The sequence below is a fragment of the Columba livia genome, chromosome 1 (genome assembly GCF_036013475.1).
Source record: "Columba livia isolate bColLiv1 breed racing homer chromosome 1, bColLiv1.pat.W.v2, whole genome shotgun sequence".
In the NCBI taxonomy this organism is placed as follows: Eukaryota; Metazoa; Chordata; class Aves; order Columbiformes; family Columbidae; genus Columba; species Columba livia.
The window spans coordinates 106433087-106455361 of record NC_088602.1 but is presented as its reverse complement, the minus strand read 5'-3'; the positions used below and the strand labels follow the sequence as shown (position 1 = coordinate 106455361).

The following is a 22275-nucleotide window of genomic DNA, read 5'->3' as shown; positions in this document are numbered from 1 at the left end:
CAAGCCTGCAGTTAATTGCAACAGAAGATGCATTTTAGGGAGAAACCATAAAGAGGTAGGCAGGATTATCTAGTGACATATACGTATTTTATTAAATGTGTTACTTGTCAAGCTAATTAGTTACCCTGCAAATGAAAAGGTCAACCCTGCATAACATTTGCATCTAATCTTTCAGAGTCACATTTCGTAAGCATGGTAGGTGGAAAGAAATAAATTCTACTAAAGTTGTGAACAACAGACAGGAACACTTTAGCAGGCAGAGAAAAATGAGGAAAAAAAAGCTGCCTAAAGCTGATCTGTAGCTAAGAATATAGAACAGGTCCGTAAGGAAGATACCACTCACATGGCCACCAGCTCCACATATACAATTTGTTTTGGGGAAGCCATGCAATGTGTTGAACCTGTCAGTCACACTTTTTTGACTGCTTTTGCTGTCTTTTACTAATCCACATAAGCAAGCTAAGAGTCAAGGTTCATAAAACCACCCCACTGCACCAAGACCAGACTTCTGGCCCCAAATTGCCATTTTCTAGAGGACATTTACCTGACATCTCACACTACTGTGTACACAGTCCAGCTGTGCACATTTTGCACATTTCCCCCAATTTCCACAGCTGGAGGCACAATCCAGCAGAGTACAACGATTCCACACCTGCAGCTCACTAGTTTTGCAGCTCTCAGAGCCTTGCACATCTACTGCAGCCTGAATCCCCTTTTCTCTTCCAACACCCTTGCCATTTACATACATCTGAAGTATGCAAACTTGACACAAAACCAAATGCTTGAAAGGTATCCACAAAGCCACTATTAAGAGGTTAAAGAAGATGCAGCAGCAGCAGCTTTCTTGAAAAACATCAAAGAGAGACAAAGAGAACATTTCAGTACCTGTAGCTGTGGAAAAAATCAACAGGGCAATCAGCAGATTAACTGGTAACTTTTGGATTTTTTCTTTTTCTTTTTTAATGAAACAGCAGGTTTTGTGTTTCAGCCTGTAAACACTCTATGCCAGGAGAGGATCTACAGAGGCTCTTTGTCCTTGCTAAAGGGCTTTACTTAATGGGGTGTTACATGAAAAAGCTTATCTGTTTTACAGGAAAATGTGCCCTCAGGGCTCACTGAAACAGTAGCAACAGCTAGAGGAAAAAAAAAAACCCACGATATGACATATATCCTAGCTAATACAGGTTTAAATATACAGTAAGTCACTGTAAAACTCTGGCATAATAAATCTCCCAGCAGCCTGTGCACACCAAGTAGGTGGCAGGGGACCCCACTCACTCTTCTTTAGAGAAAAGCCACATTTTCCAGGCTGCATATCCAACTGCCAAAGGCTCGAGTCCTGTTGCAGAAGCCACCCAAGCCAGCTCTTGATCTCCCTCTCTGGCCAGGCTCCCCATCGTGGGGCAGCCACAGCAGCACCGGGCTGGGAGTGCGTCCCCCTGCCCCTGGCCTGACCCTCTGCCACACAACAGAGACTGATACATGAGCTGGGAATTTAAAACCACCACAGGTATATTGCAGAGTTGTGTCATTCTTCAAAGGACAGATGGTTTGGAATATCTGAGTTATGGCAGACTATTTCCTTTGTGAGCTTGGAGAAGAATTTTTCACCACATTTTGCTGGCATATATAAGAGGAGCAAAGAGATTGCTCAAGATATAAATAAATAAAGTTTAGCTAATGGTTTGTATTTTGAGACCCTTCATTCCCCAAATGTTTGAACCAAAGCTTTAAATTCAGATGTACTTAAAGAAGACTTTTTTGTTTTCTGTTGCACATATGAACTTAATGCCAGGAAGCAGTAGGAATCAGCAAGTCAATTATAACTGAAGTGAACACATATTCAAATATAGGCCTCAGAGGAGACATCTGCATCTTTCATCAGAATGGATTTTCCTGAATCCAAATAGCAATGAATACGGCACTAATGTTCACACTTCTCTGCTCATGGTACATCTAAGAACTGCTTTCTTCTGGCACTGAGTCACCCATCCTACCTGTCAGAGGGGATAATTACTCACCTATATTACCTCAACTCGATTATCAAGAAAGGAAAAAACCAAATTTCCTGGTTTTACTCATAACACTCACACAAAAGAGAATTAGCAGGCAGCAGGAAACTTTTAAATTTCCTGTATGATCCTGGCTAAAAGCTCTACCTCCTTTCTCATTTGGTTTTTGACTTGGTTCAAGAGCATCTGTCTGGTAACTGTAGAAAAGCTTTAGGAGCTTTCAAAAACCCTACACTACATACAATTGTGGAATTCATCTGAAAAGGTTTTGGTGTTTGGAGGGAAAACACTCTGGGTCACTTTTAGCATTTTATGAGCAATGTGGAAATTTCCAGTGTTTACCTTGAGGGCCCAAGTACCTTTAAACCCAAACTATTGTTGAAGCTAGAAGCCAACGTTTCCATTTTGAACCTCTTCCACAGGGCAGAGGAGTGTTAGCTCTGTACTGTGCTACTTTCACCACATCAATCCCAACTGTCCTAGTCTTGGGTTGCTTTTTGCCCTGCTCTCTAACATACAACTTTATGTAGAAGGGGGAAGTCTGAACAGCAATGAAGACTTATTCTTAAAGTAAATGTTCCCTTTGTCAAAATTGGATGACTAACAAGCATAAAATTATGGCTCTGATACCACATATAATCTTTTATCTCATTGCACAGAGGCATACATCATTTGCATTGTGTTCCAGTAGTGTTTCATACCCACTTTACCATAATCTAAATGAGCATGCACAGCACAGACAAATGGAGATTCTAACACATCTTACGCACTGGCCTGGGGAGCATGATGTTGTTTGTTGCGGGTGCTTTTAAAAATTGTGTTTCTATAAAAAAAATGTTAAAATGTTAAAAAAAAATAAATGCAGTGGGCAAGCACACTGCCTGAGCAGTTGTAATTGTGAGATAAATTTTCCACAAACAAGGGATGTTTTTTAATATTTTTTTTCTGGACAGCAATTTTAATAAAGTACATTTGAAACTTATATGAGCTACGGAATAAGTTCAATGAAGAGAATTTAAACCTGTGGATACATAAGCTCAGCATGTGGCTATTGCCAACCACATTTCCAGCTCAAAATAGACATTATTTTCTTATGCCCACTTCTCATTATCTGGGATTTTCTTAACAGTCCAGGCCAGAGACTCAACTTCAAAAAATCTTATAAAAATGGCAACCACCAATATATGTATTCCTTTCCTTGAAATTACTTCTGCATAAAGGCTATAAGAGCCTTTCACTTCTCCATCTGCAGCACCCCTCCTATACCCCAAGCCACCACAGCGGTGAGGTTCAATAACACATAGTCCTTCAGGGAGATCAAGTTGGGCTTCACATGACAATATTCACAAGAGCTGATTCCCAGCTCCCATGTAGGAACTTCACATCTTTTTCTGACTTTGCAGATCTGTGAGAAACTGGCACTTAAAACTCTGAGAATTTTATGAGAGAGAAGCTGGTCTTCTACTTCATTTTAGAGAGCTTTATGTCTTTTTCCCTCTTCATGGGGGCACCTCGGCACAACTGATCTTATGATACAAAAATAAGAGACTTTACAAGCAGAAAGAAACGCATGCTAAAATACACAGTAAAATTCTCTTGTATATTCTTAAAAACATTTATCTGTGACAGAAGTGGCATGAAGATGAAAATATGATGTGGTCTAAAGGTTTTATTGTTACTTCTCTTGGACTGACCTGCATTACTCACTGCTTGATTCACCATTTGTGCAACACGCTTTTCTCATTCTGCCCACAACCTAAAGATACCATCCAAAAACCAAAGGAGCAGTACAAGCTTGACAGAGATTAACCTCAGAAATAACCTACAGCTACATTAAAGAACTGTCAGCTTCTACCCGAAGATTATTTGCTCGATGAATGGGAACATGACAGAGATGCTAAGAGGATGAATGGTCCTCTGCAAAATAAAACAGATAGACAGATGGATACCCTGCAAACCGCATTAAAACCTTTAGAGCTCAGCACAGTATTGTCCATTTTTTACCGCCAATCTATGTTGTATGTGTTTAGCACTTATGACAATAACTGTATTACATGCAGATATATGGTATATTTATATGTAGAAATTAAATATTCTATTTATTAACCTTGGTTAGCATTGCACAGATAGTTTATTATCTGTACGTCCAGTTCTTATTATTGATTGATATTCAGTTTTGTGCTGCTGGGGGTGGGGTTAATTGCATTCCTCTACTACTTTAAATTAAATGAAGCAGCCTCACTTTCGTGGAAGCATACTATTAAAACTATTATTTTGTCTTTAGAGAGCCATATTTTTGCATTTGTTCCATTCATTTTCTTGCAAAATCAGGTCTCTTTCCAGCAACTGCCCTCTTGTATACCAAAGACTGGTGCGCAGCTTTGACCACTAGTTCTGCCTCATTTGTTTAATCTCTTTTTATGAAGCCTTTCCCTTTAGCTTATATGCTGTATTTTTTATTCCTAAATTCATTTAAAATTCATTTCACCAGCCCTCTGTGTTTATCTCAGCCTAGCTTTTTTTTTTTTTTTGTGCATGTCTACATATGACATAGTTTCAAGAGGCTGTTATGTGCAGGCAAAATATATCTTTTAGTTTACTTTTCTCTAGCTATTCAGGGCTGTCTGCACAGAAATCTTACTAATTCATCACATTTGATCACCTGGTCTTTAAAAGCAGTGGCTATTCTTTCCATATTACTCATTCCATAGACTTCTTTCTTCGACCTTCTCCCAAAAATACGGAAATACCACTACTGTCTCTTTTTTTTTCCCTGATGTTGCCCTAGCTGTTAAAAAGATGTTAAAAAAAAATCCATACCATTCTAAAGGCTTTTCTTACTTTACCTTAATGATTCCTCTGGAATTTTGAAATGTTATTCATCTAGATCAGGTGCCTTGTCAAACTTTAATGGTTCCATATACTTAAATGTGTGCTCTGGCATAATCATAAAGCCTTAATATCTCTATGGGAAAATATATTTTCATCTTCCAGATGTGACCTTCAGCGTCTTTTCAGATTAGTCTATACTATGGAAGAGAAAACACAATGAGTTCTCTGAAATAAATTCTTTACTAACAATAGCTCCCATTCATGTTGCTTTATGGCCTTGCAAGCTAGATTTGACAGATGATAAGTCTGTACACATTATATGCTTTTAAGACCATTTCTTTTACCATATTAGTGTCATCAATTAGTAATATTATTACCAACATTATTATTACCAACATTAAGGTCTAAATTTTGCTTATCATCAATTTATCATCAATATCATCAGCTTTCCTTGCAGCTACAAGATCTCTTCCTTTTCCATGTGAAACATTTTCTCCCTCCATAAGTAATTTTATCGAACCTGAGGTAAACTCTGGGTTATCTGATCCAACCAATATAGCTTACATTTGACATTCACGTGCTTTTCACATATGTAAGCACACACGTTCATACCTCTTACCTTCTGCAATAGACTGTTGCACAGAACAGAACCATCTGTAGCCATTCACAATGACACATACAGAAAGGGGGAAATTCTAAATTTGCTTCACATTATCAGACTTGTGCCTATGATACTGGGTTTTATCAGGTGGAAGCAACAGTTTGCAAGTGTAGCAGCACTTTCAAGCAGTGCTGCTAGTGGTGCAGAGCACTGGAATAAGAGGACTAATACCATAACATGTCCTGCTCAGCTCATTCATTCACATAGTACAACTGACGACTGTGGAACTCTTTACTGTAGACAGAGGTTGATGATGCTGCCAGGGCCAATCCTTGCATATATCTGTATGATATTACACACATGAAAAAAACCTCAAGATTTCAATTCAGATTTCTTCCACACTGCCCAGGTACAAAGCACTGGTCTGGTGCTCTCTAACAGAGGTTACAGCCTGTTGATAGCTCCTGTATTATGCTGTATAATTTCCCTAAATGTTCACTGACAAATGTTTTCTGCATATGCAGAAAAAGAGAGAAGGTGAGTGCATGTATGTATTTGTGTGGTGTGGAGGGGCTGGAGAAACTAATTACACCAACAATGATAATTAGATACTGTCCAAATACCCAAGAAGGCAGTCACTGTTTTGAAAGTCTTACAACATGACACAACACAGCACAAGGCAAGCATTTCACTATTTAAATTGAAATACATACACATTTATATATTTATATATATGCTAGATAACTATCCTTGCATGGCTTTCACACAGCGGTAGCAGGTCCTTGTTTGACTGCTGTAATGCAAGCTTGTTCTTTCCAAGCAGTGCCATTCAATGAGTCTATGCCAGTTTGTGCTGATCCCACCTGCACTCCCCACCAGTTCACACTATCATCCTCCCTGTGTGTCCTTTACTGCTCTTGTGCCTTTCACCTACAAGACACTTCCTTTTCATATACTGTCATCTCCAACTTCTTCCTTAGAGGAGTATTGCACTTTATTGCTTCTGTATTTCAAGCTTGCAGCTCTCTTTGCTTGCTTTGTCTAATTGGCTCCCAAAACCTTTATCACAATGAGGTAATTAACCAAATTATTTTAATTAATTTTCAAAACTTTCTAAAGGAAATGCATAATGCATAAGTTCGTGTTATGATTTTCTTGGGTATTTCATTTAGGTCATCTTGGAGCTTTTTTTCATTTATTGGGATAGAGATAAAGAGGCAAACTTGACTCTGTAGAGTGGCTGGCTAGGGAAACTGTTTCCAAAGGGAGAGTCTTTACTATCAGTCTCTGCTACAACTGTTGCCATACGTTATCCAAAACCTCTGTAATAGAAAATATCTAAATTGGCCCTGAAGCATAGATTAGCCTTCAATGCTCATGGACGTGGCCTAACCACTACACTGCCAATCAGGATTACTCTTACTTCTACTGTCTAGCTCAATGAATCTTTAAATCTTCTATACAACCAGCAACATCTTCTGGGGCAGAGTTTGAAAGTACTTATCCTTTCCAGTAGCCTGTATACTGGGGAACTTTCCAGGTCAGACTGAGTGTGTGCCAGCAGAAAAAAAGGACTGAAACGAGATGTCCTCTTGAAAAGAAGCTGAGGAGGAGGTGAGAGGAATCACCACCTACTCCTCCTCTGGTTCCCTTTTAAAAGGAAATATTGATTCTTGTTCTAGCTGTTTTTCCATGAAGAGGATTAAGTCCCTACTTTTATGGCTATAAATCATGCGTGGAGGGAAATGCATAGTTAAGCACCTAAGCCTCTGAGAGGGTGGGGATTTAAAACATGAGTAAGTCCTCAGGGCATTGCTATTGCTACCCCAGATGGCTCACTGCTTAGGGCTGTGCATACCATAATGAATCACACAGTCTTTCTTTTACATTGTATAGGAAAACTAAGACCCAAACTCAAGGCTACAGATTCTGCCATGAGTCTCCAAATATTAAGTAGTATCAAAGTCTTTGACCAAAGTTAAATATCTATGATTTATAAATAACTTATTTATTTCTCTTACACATGTAACACTGTATGCTTTTGGTCATCTGGACATGACATGTTTCAGCACCTGGAACTGATCAGGATATACATGCAGGTATATCCACAGGTATAGCCATACCAGCATCATAAGGCAATATATTGATGCAGTGTATCAAAATCCTTAATGTACCAAAAGGCACCAAACTTAGTAGGTGCTGACACCATTGACGTGTGCCTTACTTTACTGTTCCTGTGCCTTACCATCAATGTACGACATGTCATAAGTCATGCCTCAGCCTGTTCTGTGTTTTGTGGCCTTGCTATGGCTCTGAATTTGAAGCCCTCACCAGAGTCAGGCTCATGCTGTTTCCATGATCCCACTGCTCTAGCAGGGGCCAGGGGAAAGGAGCAGAGCAGAGCTGCTGGATGCCCAGGGATGGTTGGAAGTTGTAGGTCCCACAAGAAGAGCAGATTGTACAGGGTCTGTATTTCAGAAGCAGTAGAGGGAACAGGAAGGTTTCAAGGTTCCTGGCATCCTTATGCCACAACTTGCAATACCATTTCAAGGTCTCTTTCTCCTGTCCTTAGCCAAATACACCGTCAGCTCCACAGTCAACAAGACAGAGTGAGGTGAAACTCCCTCCCTTCCACAGCCCCTCAAAAACCCAGATAAGCTTTGCCTTAAGGACCTAACAGTTTCTACACACCTTTTTCTTTCATTGTATCAGCACCATGAAAGATTCAAATGGTATTACCAGCTCTGAGCGCAAACAGGCACTGCCATCATCTGATTCAGCATTTATCTGTCAAGTAGCCTGGCCTTATGCAAGCAGTTGAGAGGCTGAATCTTAATGAAGTCTTAATCCTAGAGTTAATAAAGCAATCAACTGATGGAAATAAAAATAAGATATCTTTTAAGAGGATACATATATATACAAATGACCAAAATATTTAATCAAAATTTGCTTGTCATAAAGTCATTGCCTCGAAATGATAGCGATTATTCAGATTTCTGAAGGTAGCACTTCTTTCAAACACACAGTTTAAATAAAGACACGAAGAGTAAAGATATATTGAAATTACAGTTGTACTTTGTTCCCGGGGCAATGAAAATGAAGACCAAATGAAGAAATAATAGAGAAAATGGTGCCTAACAGAAAGAGAAACTGTCAGCTGGGGTGAACTCCTTGTACACTGAAAAAGTCAGTCACACTGAGGGCTGGAGACTGGTACTGAAACGGCTGTGATGAAACCACCTAGCTCTGAACTTTGACAACCTGTGCTAATAAAGTTCTGTACTGAGCATTTCCATTTTCTGTTAGCTTTTGTCTGCATGTTTCATTTGCTAAAAAGGTAATTTTAGCTCCTCAAACAGGCATTCTAAGTGAAACTGTGACTCGTAACGTTCATTTAAATGGGATTTTTCTCTGTCATCTCTTTATGCTTTTGATTATTCTTGACACTGTATAATGTTAAGTTATAAATAGAAAGCGTTTTGAAAATGTCATCATATCCTGAGTCTAATAAGAGAAAACCAGAGCTGGAAAATATGCTTAAGAAATCAAGTTTATATGGCAAACTCAGAACAAAAATTTTAACAGGGCTTCACTGCAATGGAGCTTAACTCTTTTACAGAAATTGTGAATTGTGAGCTCAAGCTGGAAACTACAATTGAAATGTAAACTTTCGTTACTGAAAGCAAGATGCGACGGTAATAACAACAATCACAAATGCTGAAGACTTGTGGCATTACTGTAGAGAGTAGCAATGTTTTTTCACCCTTTCAAGTGGATCTAATTCAGATGATGTCCCCCCAGCTAACCCAAGCATTCAAAGTTCTTGTTCTTCCAGCAGAGCATGAATTTGTTTTGGAATATTCTAGCTGTACTGATTTCTTTTTTTATCTCCTTTCTACCCCATGTATGTTCTCCCCATCTGTTTTTAGGTTTCCTATGTCTTGTCTCTGGACAGGTCAAAGGACTGGTACTGCTGAATACATGACAAGCTCCCCACATTCTCATAAATTAAATCAGAATGCCTGCTAACAATCAAAAGGAATTCTTTCTTTTTCTGTGCTTGGACCTAAAGCAAAGAAAAAATTCTGCTTTAATTTGTACAGTTACCTTTTCTAACTATAACAATAACAACAAATTCACCCCAGACTATGTGGAACATATTTTGGCCCCTAGAATATGCCTGAGGGTATTTCACAGGCTCAGCATCACTGTGCACCACCCCTCCAGGAGGCCTTGGTGGTGGCCACCACTGACTCCTCCAGAGCCTGGGGATGGCCAAGGGGAGTCACAAACCCAAGGGAATTGCAGTTCCAAGGCTCCCTTTACAGTCAAGGGGAAAACAATTGTTCCTCCAGAAATGGATTCAGAGCAACTGCATTACACTCCTCCTCTTAATATTCTTTCAAAAGAACTCCACTGGCAAGAATTTTATTAAGTTATAATATTTCTTGTCTTGCTAGAATCTTTTTTGACTAGGAATGAAGCATAACATAAGTTATAATAATAATAAAACCATGGCAATAACATGATACATGCCGACATAACTCTGGTGAAAATTTCAATGAATGATCTGTGAGATCAATAAAAATTACACTCATAACATAGTACATAAAATGCTTTGGAAGTATTTCAGAAATTGACATGTGAAGCAGAAAAAAATAAATATAAATAAGGCCATTTCTGTGGATAGTTGCCTGAACTGACATTTTTTCCCATTGCACCATCCCATTCAAACAGTTCCTGGTTTAGATAAACAAGATGACCGGTGAAAACCCGACGAAAAACAACTCTCTTCACTCTGGAAACTTAGCTTCTAGAGTTGCAATGAAGTGAGGCTAAGACTTTGAGTAATTAAAGGTGACTGGTCATAAAATAAAATAAAATAATAACAAACAGTAACTAGGATCAATGTAGTCTGAAAGTTAAAGCTGCAGAAGGGCAAGATCTGTCAGGCTGCCACTGCCCCATTGCGGAATTAACATCTATACTAATAATCATGGTAACTGGGGTCTTAAAAACTGGACATCTAAGAACACAGATTTTTCTTTTCACCTGATCCAAGCAAAAATATTTGGCTATAATTGCATGACTGGAGACAGAACACTCTTGGAAGCTTAAGAGTTACCTGGCTACTTACAAGTTAATCTAAGACAGTTCCTTTTTCTTCCAAATGTGGCTGATCTGTCACAGATGCACACAAATTCTCCTCATTTCTGTTTTGTCACTTGATGAAAAAACATAAAATTGCCCCTCCCTTCAATCAAGAAAATTGCAATCAATATTATTGTAATCCAACTCTTATATGTAGTGATGAATCTTTCATTTGTCTCAATTAACGAAAATTCGAACTGAACCTGATGTCAGCGTTTTCTGAGTTTCTAAAACGGATGCAGGACTTTCCTTTTCACTTCAAAGTTGTGAATTATGGATCATGTAATTGCTGGGCAGCAACTGAAGGTCTTAAATTACAAAGAGTGAATTATCGTTGCAGTTTCATTACACAAAACAAAACAAAACGAGACAATATTTAGAGATAATAAAAAAATAACATAATCAGTAAGAAGTCTACATAAATTGACATTCATATATTCTTTTCTTTCCTTTGTCAGCTTTTAAATTAATATTTCCCGGAATTGTTTGCATTAAGTCAGTTTTAGAAAAATGGTCACGTTGAACTTGCCTCCATACATATGTACCAAACTTTTATATTAATACTAACTGCACTCATCAGAAGTTATGGGTAAGTTCTGCATACCTACCTACAGAGAAGGCAAATTCCTGCAACCCCCATGTCCCTAAATGCATACAAAGGTCACTTTGTTAATTTTTTAGAAAAACATAAATAAATGTCCTGTTGTGATCCACATTACTGTTTTGACTGCACTCCAAGTGACATTCCTCTTTTGAAGAGTTTTAGCAGCTGTAACAAGTAATATTTATAACAAGTGAAAAGTAGGTCTTGAGAAAATCAGTTTGGCATTTAGAGAGCGACATTTGGTGCAACTCAAATTTACTGCAGCTGCAGTATAAATAATCTGAGCACTGCCAAAGATGAGCTACTTATGTCTGTATACACACAGAACAATTTAAACTTCTCCACATTTAATTTCAAATAAAGGATAGTTTTATGGCTGATCAGTCCAGTACACGCAATTTAAAGCGTGACAAAGCCATGAAATCTGAAGGAACTTGCATCACAAAGATCCCAAGAACACATCGATTTCTGCAAAACTACTCCACAGCCCTCTCCACTGAATCCAGCTGTAACGTGGGAATTTGGTGTGATTCTTACTTAATTACATTGAATGCCATTTGAAGATAAAATTTATCCAAAGGCAGAGATTCAGGGCTCTCCACAGGACTTCACATTTTTGACAGTGCTGGATAGATGGGGCTGAGGGAATACAGGCAAAGAGATGACTGGAATTTTTCTACCAACAATGACTACAGAAAATACCTGTGTGCCAGATTTTCACCAGATACTGCACAGTAAGGTATCTGTACTGATCCAGACAGAAAAGCGTGGTGTACAAGAACCCACAGATGCTCAGCTCCTCTGTGTGTTTGGAAGGGTTGTGGCCACCCCAGGGATGGCATGGGAGCCATGTCACTCACAGGGACTAGGAGACTTCATCCAGTTGTTTTTGCTCTATGAGACATGGGAAGGTGAGAAATGAGACATTTAAGACTCAGTTGGGCCAGTATTGGAACATTTTCACAGTTAGGACATACTGGATTTAAAGAGGGATCTCATCTTAGGCTTTCCTTTTGAACTCAGTTTTTTACTGTCTCAAAGTACATTTTTACAAGAAGTTTTTTTGGAGTATGGAGTTTAAGGAAACATTTGTGTTACTACAAGGTAAGGTATGAGGGAAATAATGGTGTTCTGATTCTTTTAAAAAAATTGCATTGAGTATATTGGTGCTTGTCTTATCCACACTTCAGTGTTGTGCCACAAACACCTGCAAGTATAGGGCTGTGGTAAAATGCAACAGCAATAGGCTATACAATAGTGGTAGAAATGAAAAGAAAGAACTCTGCTGACAATTCTTTATTCATCATAAAAACCACAGTTCCTATTTCCAAGCTTAATTCAGATAGCATTTTCAGGTGTCTTCGTCCTTCTTCCTTTTTTTTTTTTACTTTGCATATTGATTCTTAAACTCCTAGAGTTGCCTTAGCATTTTAATGACATATGAATAACAGTCAGATTGCTGTAATGTATTGGGTTTCATTGTCAGTAATTCTCAATATTTAAAGAAATGATGGGTATATTTGAAAGTACTCCTGAACTAAAAAACAGTATTAGGTATGTGTTAATGTTAAAGAACATTTTTCTTAAAATCTGTAAATTGTAGTCGGTTAACTCCCTTGGAAATGTTTGAATCATCTCATGAAAGAACAGAAAGTCTATGTTAGATTTAGGAGAGTAACCATGCACTCAAAGAACAATTTAATCCATATTCAGAATGATCTCTACAGAAGCAAAGTCAGACTTTAAAGTGTTCATTGCAACCATTTCATGAACATTTTTTCTTCCCAAGATAAGTGACTCAGTCACCCAGCAACACCATAGGTTTGGCAGGGATGTCATCATGTAAAACCAGACCACTCCAAACCTTGCAAGTTTATAAATGAAGCTACAATTAAGAGTAACATCTGATAGACTTAGGGGAAAATATGAAGTTACATTACACAAATGCCCTTAACCGTGCCCTGCAGAGAAGATATTTAATAACTATATTTAAATATCCTATCCTATTAGAATCAATTTGACTTTTAAAAAATGTGTTCCTTCTTTTTGGCATCCTACAGAGAAGAGATAAAGTTGCTAAAGCACCCCACCTATGCATTCCTTCTGCTTGCTCAGAACAACAGCTGCACATACCTGTGGGCATAATTTTGCAGACAGAGCATGAACCAACATATCTGTCAGTCTGGAAGACATAAAAATGACTTAAGTTGCACCTGTAATGAATGTGCCTACAAAGTGGGGCCCAAAAATCCACAGGCTGCAATTAAAAAATCTATCCCTTCTGGCTGGTCCAACGTGACTCTGATCTTGTGCTATATGACAATCCTGTCACTACTGCAACAGTTCTGAATTTGAAGGGCTGTTCTTCACTAACACCATTGAGGAAGTCAGAATCAGGCCCAGAGATACTCACATGATCAGGTGGATTCCACAAATCTGATTGCTCACCCAATCTTATGTCCAACAGCACCTGTTGCACCCTCTGCCAACGGCAGTGTCTTTGGAAAATGAGCTTCACTCTTCACGCTCAGTTTATCAAGAGCAACAAAGCAGCCAACATCAAGGCGTAGCTGTCTCCCCATGGCCTGATCCCTCAGTTTTATGACTTCTCACAATGGAGTCATGGTATGGGCAAGCATGAGGGAGTGATTCAAGGCAAGTGCCCTATTCTGAGAACTGTCTGAACTGGAAAGAGGAGGGCATCACAGTCAACATAAACTTGTTGGCACAAATGCAAAGTCCGCACCTGTCTGAACTCACACAGGAAAAAGTCTGTGACTCCCTCCTGGAAATCAGCTGAGGGTGGTTACACGCTGGTATAGCGCAAGAAGGAGCAGCATCTATTCTACCTGGAAATGAAGGGAGAAAGCAATTCAGGGTCTGAACAGGGCCTGCAGCTTCAGGGCTGATTCTGTATGTGGATGGTCCATCAGATTTGCTCCTCTTTTGAGAGGGCTGCAGATGCCAACATTCATCTTGCTCAGAAGAACATGGACTGAAATATGCACAGTGGAGAGAGATCTCCTGTGTGCTTTACTTTTGTTTGTTTATGGGACAGTTATTCCCCCATTCTCTTTCTACACATTTGAGAAAATACATAGTGGTTTGAAATGTATACAGCTCCGTAACATCTTGAAATAATGCATTCACCTGCTACAATTTGAGCCGAAGGGACACAAAAAAAAGGCTGATACTGTATGGTGCTCATTCTTCTTAAGACAGAGCCTGCCAGATGACTGAAGCAAACACTCCTGAGCTGCTCTGCCTTGCTGGTCTTAGAAAATGTCAAACTGTTTTCTGCTGCAGTATGGTAAGCAGCATAATTAAAGGAGCCCTCTTCTGTCATCCTGTAAGTGTGCTAAGTTCTTCTCTGTTATAAAGGTGTGAGATATGGGTATCTCTGAGGTGCAGGAAATGCTGTAAGCCATACTGTAAAGATGGGATAATCTTTAATGTTGAGGGCAGAGAATGACTTGCTCAAGGAAGAAAATAATATCTGCATCGAAGTCACAGCTGCTAATTGACTTCCCTCTGCACATTGACAACATGTTGATAGGGTAGAAGAGGAATCATAGAATGGTTCAAATTGGAAGAGACTTTAAAGATCATCTAGCTACTACCCTCCTCCCATGTGCAAGGACACCTTTCACTAGACAAGGTCACTCGAAGTCTCATCCTACCTGGCCAAGGGAACTTTTATGCTCCTGACACCAGCAATGCGGATACACCATCCAAATAAGCACACCTTCTAATGCAGCACAGTTGGTGAGGAACTGGGCATGTATCAGCTCAGCTTCTGCATCCTTATCATCATTACTAAACAACTTTCTTATAACTACTTCTTCCTATCACTTCTGGTTGCTGCAACGTTATGGCCCACAGGCAAACAACTTGAATTTTCTAGCTCATAATTTCATGCATTTCTAATTTATTGTCTCACTTTAAATCTCCATTAAAATGAGAACAGGAGTGGGGAAAAACAAAACAAAACACCAAAACCAAGCCTTTTGTATGCTTATTCAACAAGCAGTTTTCTTAGGTTCTTAGAGGTCTAATTATGATATTAAAACATGATTTCCAACTTTGCAGATGATACTAAATTGGAAGAGAATAAAACCAAATGAGGAATAATTAGGTAGTGCAGCCAGATATAAACGAATTTAGATCATTTTATATTTCAGGAATAATAGATGGCAAATGCAGGGCTGTGCAAATAAATTGAGAATAACTAGCCTCACAGCGTGGCATAAAAACTGGGGTCCTGTTTAGAAAGATGAGAGGCTACAATCCACTGAGTGAAATGAACCCTGAACTTAGAGTGCAAAATTCACATCTAAGGTTCCCTCACTTATATGACTTGATAGTGACCTCAGTGATACTCTGCTAGAAATCTGATAGCACTCAGTGTCAGCAAGAAAATCACCGTCTGCCCTCTCTGAAAGGCTACATGGTATTGCCTAAGAAGGACAATTTCTTCCATGGTTATTACACAGAACTGTATTACCCAAATGTTGCACCACAGGCTGGATTCAGCCTGCAGGACGTGTCTGCCCAAGCCAGTGTCTTTCTCCAGGGGCAAAAAGAAAAAGAGCAGGGAGAACACCCCAGGGAAGCATCAGCTTTGGTTTGCTTTGCTCTAGTGCTCCTGCAGATGAGGCACCTGCCACTGACTGCAGCAGAGACAGACTGCTTGGCTAGAAAGAGCTCTAGGCTGATCAGGAACAGCTATTTTTTATATTTTCACATTTTGTCGTGTTCCTTAATGTATTCAGGCCTGAAGTTAGAAGAAGGTTTCCAACAGTCAAGCTGGGGAGGTTCTAAGAGAGCTGTCAGTGGGAACAATGGTAGGAAGGTACCTTACTGGTTTTAAAATGTTGCTTCATGAACCATGACAGATTACATGCTGAGATAGCAAGGATGGCAAGGGACATCACCCTCAGAGATCACCGGGGTTTCCTATGCTGCTGTGAGCTGCTTTCTGCCCTACATACTGCTGCCTACTTCTCTGCTCTTGACTGAACCACAACCTGTCAAAAATCCACTCCCTCTTCTGCATATATCAGCACATTAATTTTCAGCTATTTGATACAGGAAATTCTTCTATATCAACCCAAGAAAAAATAGGGGTTTTTTTTCACAGCAGATGTGGGCAAGAGCCTGTTTTTTCCTGAAGAAATGAAATTTTGTTCAGGAAACTGATTTTTTTTTTATTTTATTGGGAGTTGTCTGTTCACATGGAAGGTAGAAGGAAGAAGGGAAATGGATAAACGCGTGAGGGAATTAAGGTCATGGCTGGTGAATCAGTCCTGCAAGGAATTACCAATTACATAATATTTCCACTGAAAACAAAATTAAATAGACTTCTTGAAATAATGAGGTCTAAAATCCATCATTAGTCCATGGAACTTGAAAAGCATTAGGTCAATCTGTTTGCCTATCTAGAGATGCCTTTATGGGGGGTGAAGATTTACCTGCATAGGTCTTCTTATGGTAAATTTTAGCTTAGCAACAGTAAAATAGTGACAAAAGCTGCCATGTTAGGGGATTTATATATTTCTTTCTAGCCAAGTTTTTCAATGAATAGGTCTGAATTATTTGCAATCTTTCAAAGAATGTAAATTAAAGGAGTTTCAAATCTTCCAAATTCAATTAATTGCATTTCAGTATTTCAGCATAAAGAGTCTGTGTAATTTATGGCAGAGTGCACATCATTTCTATGTATGGCTATACCTAATGTGGGTAGCTCATTTCACATTTGAAATTCAATTCTGCTAGCTGACTAATTGATTCATTTTCATAAACACTCTAAAATTTGTAATAAGAACAATGCTTTGCTGTAAGATACTGTTTTGGGGCTGTACCAAAATTAACTATGAATATTTACTTTCAACGGAAGCCAGTGGGACCAACAAGAAATAATGAAAACATAGTGATTTATCATTTCTTTTCACAATCTTTATTGTTCCATGAGACTCAGCAAAATTTGAAATATTTTAAATCATCCCCTTAAAACACCGGTACTTTTATTCAGTCTCAGTTTTATTTTCTCTGCCTCCTTCCCCCCACCTCTCCAAACAGCCCTCCCTCCACTGACATCCCTCCAGTTCTGTCTCAGGATGGGAGGCACTGAACAAGCTACAGAACTTTGATAGTCACTGTGTCCATGACCCTTCATCACAAGAGTTGAATCAGGATGTTTTCAGGGAACATGGGACATAATTTGTTTCCAGAAAGAAAGATAAGTCATTCCCAAAACCTCGAACATCTATTCTGAGGTCAAGTCACACTGGTTTCCAGAGCAAAGACATGGTTTAAAACACACAAGCTGAGGCTGTGGTAGTGTCCTCAGGAAGCGCTGCTGAGGACTGCAGTTCAGTTCCCACCAGTCTCAATGGGTAAAGTAAGGCAGCTGCTTTAGCAGCTGCATCTCCTGATCTCAGACAAAAGTATCCTTCCTGGGAGCAAATATCCAACCAAAGAGAAAGTTATCTGACACAAAGAATATAGGAAAGTATGTACCACAGGAAAATGAAGCTGAACACATTCCAAGCTGTATGACAGAGGTACAGCCACACAGATGACAAGAAACCTCACAGCAAAAGTGGCAGATGCTTTGCATCCACCCTTCCCCATCCTTCCTTTCTTCATTCCCATGTACAGACAGTGGTGAAAAAAAGTACCAGACCTATCATGGGAGAAGAAGCTACATTAAGAGACAAATATGACAGAGTTAGAGTGCTCTAAACAGGGGACTGACAGGTAGATATATGGACATATCTTTCAGAACAAAATCAATGGATCTGGGACAAAATAATTTTTAGATGGCTCATACTCTGACAGCAGTGTACAAAGCATTTATTTATAGAAGCTGGAGCCCAGTTCATGAATACAAGGAAGCGCATGCTTTTGGCATGTGTTTACATTTTGGAGTAGCAACAGGAAGCTTGGGCTTAACAGTAAGCATGGGGGTGATTCATTAGTCCACTGCAACTCTTGCATGGTCAGGCTTGGAGAGCAGCACTTGGACTGGTGATGGTAGCAGTCCTACCACCTCTAGCTTTTGGGGTGTGTGGCCCAGCCTTGTCATATCATCCTTCTTCCCACTTGTGATACAGCAGCTCTCCCTCCTGCTTCATCATTATTAGTCTGCTGGGGTGATGTCTGGCATTTGGGGAAACAGGCAAGATGGGACCCGCGTAGGCTTGAGGTCAAAGATATTCATTAATAAATTACATTAGTTTAAGATTAACAGGATTTTAAATGTATCAGAGGCAAGTTAAAAGCTGTGACTCTTTTTTTGAGCTTTCCATGTCCCAGAGCTCTTTAACACATTTCAGGGACGAGCACACCTGACCCTCAAGCCCACCAGCCTCCCACTCTTCTTAGCTCTGTGCTATTGCCTTGCATCATTTTAGCCTCAGATGAGGTAGGAACAGGCAGCAGAGCCAGACCTGCCCTCCAAAAGGAGTCTATAGTCTGCCATAGCCACAAGGAGAGCCTGTCGCAGAAAATCTCCTGTCAAATTCATCAGCCCTGCATAAAATGAGTCCTGACTTTGTCTCCCAGCTATTTGGAGACCTGTCACTAGGAATCACAGCTACTGCAAGTAGCCCCGCACGGGTCAGAAGTCAACTCGCACCACAACCAGCAGGTCGCTCCTGGCTGAGCTGTGCCCCTGTGGCCACCATGACCATTAAACATTTAGACGTGGCAACGGCCAGATGCCAACAGCCCCAGGCCATACAACCCACACCAGGGACCCAGGGCCTTGGCCCGGCAGCTGAGTTTCACACTGGCCCTCCAGCACAACCCAGCTGTGCCCTCCCCTGTGCCTTCGCTGTGTTCTTGCTCTTCTTTTCCAGCAGAACAAATGCAAAGTTTGAGTTTGTTTGTTTGTTTGTTTATTTATTTATTTTAACCTCCATGTGGATTTCTTGGCCCAAGAATTAATCCTGACATTTAATTAAAATGTAGTTTTGTTAGTGATAGATACATACGTCCTTAATTTTGTTTGTTTGTTTGAGAAAAGCATCTATAGATAAATAAAAACTATTAAAAGGTTAAAACCAGCCTGACTTACTCTGCAGACTTTTCAGTCCTACAGGACTCGGCAAAAATAGAGTGAAGTACTTACATCTTTAAAAAGCATTTAGCAAAGCACTCCAAAGGTTAAAGTGCAGAAACATGAAATAAGTGAAAAGTTGGCTCACTGGGCTGCAAATTGGCCAAAGAGAGGAAGTGAATTTCAAGAGGAAAAGAATTTATAAGGGGTTGTGATAGAGATCAGCAGTAGATCTTCAGCCTCTCAATATTATATCAACGATGGCACCAAAAGTAAGCCTCTGCTGTCTGCTCATGATAGTAAATTCCGGCTAATAATAAGCAAAGAACAATACAAGCACAAACAGAAAAATGTAAAATATTTATGCAGTGCACTACTGGTAAATAACAACCTATGTGAAAGAGAGCAAAAAGTCAAGAAAGAGATCACTACTTAATGGAAAATGTTGGAGAATTAGACGGAAAATACTACTTTTCCAGAAAAAATTGTCAATAGCCATTCAACTTAACGTGCAGCTCCAGTAAATAAGACAAGCTGAATTGTCTTAGAATTAGGCTGAGCTCTCCAGAAAGCATTTCTTCAAGATGACAGATAGATAGATAGATAGACAAATAGATAGATAGATAGATAGATATCAGGCATCGGTAAAATATAATCTAGATTAAATTTAATTCAGTAGTTTGGTAAAGGGTGAAACTACAGAGTGTTTCAAAAAGGGGACCCAATTTCAAAGCAGTGATGGGTCCACCATTTTGAAATACCTTGTATAGGTATGTGCAGGCACACACTTACACAGTACAACTTGTATCTAATCTGCAGTGTCCTGTTGGACAGCCTCACAGCGTTTGTGGTTTGTCTAAAACCACATTTCCAAGTGGTTTCCACTCTTACTAATTTCATAATCATCACAGAGTGCTCTGCTTTATCAATACGAGGTCCACTGTAGGCCTGGGAAAAATGGACAAGTCACAACCACCACCTGCCCTGCATCACTAGGGATGCATCAGTAGAGACTGCACCACTAGAGAGGTAACCAAACAGCACTGTTACTAGCCAAAGTTTAAAATATTCAACTTTTTCCCTCAAGCCCTATGGTTTGCTACAGAACCCACAGATGTCTGAAAGCATACAAACTCACACCTTCCTCTAACTAAAGGGTTAGGCTGACCTTCCACTTGTTGCCTCTCTGTCAATGCCCTAGTGAAGTCTGAAATAAAGAATATTTTAAAATACTTCCTCACTTCCTTAAACACAAACAAAAGAAACCTTGTAGTTTATGTTTTTACATTGTATTATATTCGCTTTACATGTGCCATTCGAATACTACCTATGGTGCTGTGTCTCCAACTAGACACTCTTTAAAATTTTCCTTTGCAAAGTTCCTGAGGAGTAAAATAGTCAATGTACGTACAAATGTGATAAATTTCCTACATCCTTTCTGAGGATGCTGTTTCTTTCCTAGTCAGATTCCATCACTATTTATAGGAATTTCCGCAGCTCTTTTTGTCTTCCTGAATTTCAAAAATTAGAGAAAAAAAATCTAACCTGTTTAAGAACAGTCTCGTACTTTTCCACATTCTGATATTGAATAAATTTGGCTAGGAATGCAGACAAACCTAAAAGTCATGAAGGTAAGAATCAACATTTGAGATTTCATGTTGGCATTGAACTAGTGGGCTCAGAGAAATTATTGGTTGATAAAACTTCAGTGTGACCCCTGAGGACATGACCTCACAGAGAAGATGCCTGATGAATACTAGACTAAAGATAATATTAATAGGGGAGAAAATCTATATTGGAGTGGCTAAGTCTTTGGACAGAATCTGATTAATTTCTTCATTGCTAAAGGAATCTAAGCAAAAAGTCATGAGATATCTTTCTGGGAATGGGTTTTAATGATACATGTTACAAAGAAGGCAGTGCTGTATTTTCAAAAGACAGCCTCATTCCTTGCTCTTTGCAATCAAGTCATAGATATTTTATCCCATAAAATATGATTTGTGTCAGAATAATGGCAGATTTTTTTAAAATCTATGATGCAGCCCCTGTATTAAACGTCTAGGCTTGTAAACAAGAGAACAAGATGGCAAATACAATTTGTTAGAGACATCAACTGTTTAACAAAATATACAATGGAATAATAATCATAAATAATATCTCCACAATAAGTGTTCAAAATGAAAGACTTTTGATTGCTCTTGCTTCTGAAAACTGCGTTTATCTGAGTAAACATAATTCTCCTTAAAGACCAGACTATCCTTTGGCAAGCATTATTTTCCTGTCAGTCAACACTTTGCACAGGCATGCAATTGCAGTGTGGTCAGAGTTCCCTGGATAGTTCATTACCAGTGGCCTCCAGTTATCCCAGTTCCACTCTGTTTTTTAAATAAACATGATCTCTAGGGATCAGCAGTTTTCATAACTGAAGATATTAATATGAAAAAATCAAGGGGGGAAAGATTGTCTCCCTGGATAGCTTCATGAAGGGCACCACCAGAGGGATATAATACAAAGATAATGCAAAAGCTGAAGATAAATATTCTTGTTTCAGTTTGCACATTCATTTTCCAGGCAACAGTCTAAGAACATTCATGCTAAAAGCAGTGGGAAATGGCCTGGAGACATTAAATGACTTCATCTTAACAGACAGTGTTTTGTAAGGGTGAACTTTACCAAAATCTTTGATATTACCTCTATTATCTTTTATAATACCTCTGTGCCTTATAATGACAGTTTTCAATTTGCCTAACTAATGACAAGTCCCCAAACAATTAAATGTGAAATTCCACTGAACTGTGGGTTCTGGTGGAAATGTGCAAGACGTTTTGAACACAAGCAAGTAAAATGGACGATTCGTAATTGTAGCAGGAGTATATAAAAATAAAGATGTAAATTTCAAGTGAATAGGTAAAATTGAAAAGTAGGAAACTGTGAAGATGAACATGAGGCAATACATCACTAAGAGCCCTTGTTTCTTTTTGATGTGTCATAACATCTCCCATAATGCCATGGC

At 39.1% G+C, this 22275-nt stretch overlaps 1 protein-coding gene across 29 annotated transcripts in view; it reads right to left on the bottom strand.

Moving 5' to 3' along the window:
- The window catches only part of LOC110359662 (uncharacterized), a 239899-nt gene that overhangs the window by 92883 nt on the left and 124741 nt on the right, over positions 1-22275 (bottom strand). The window lies entirely within an intron of this gene.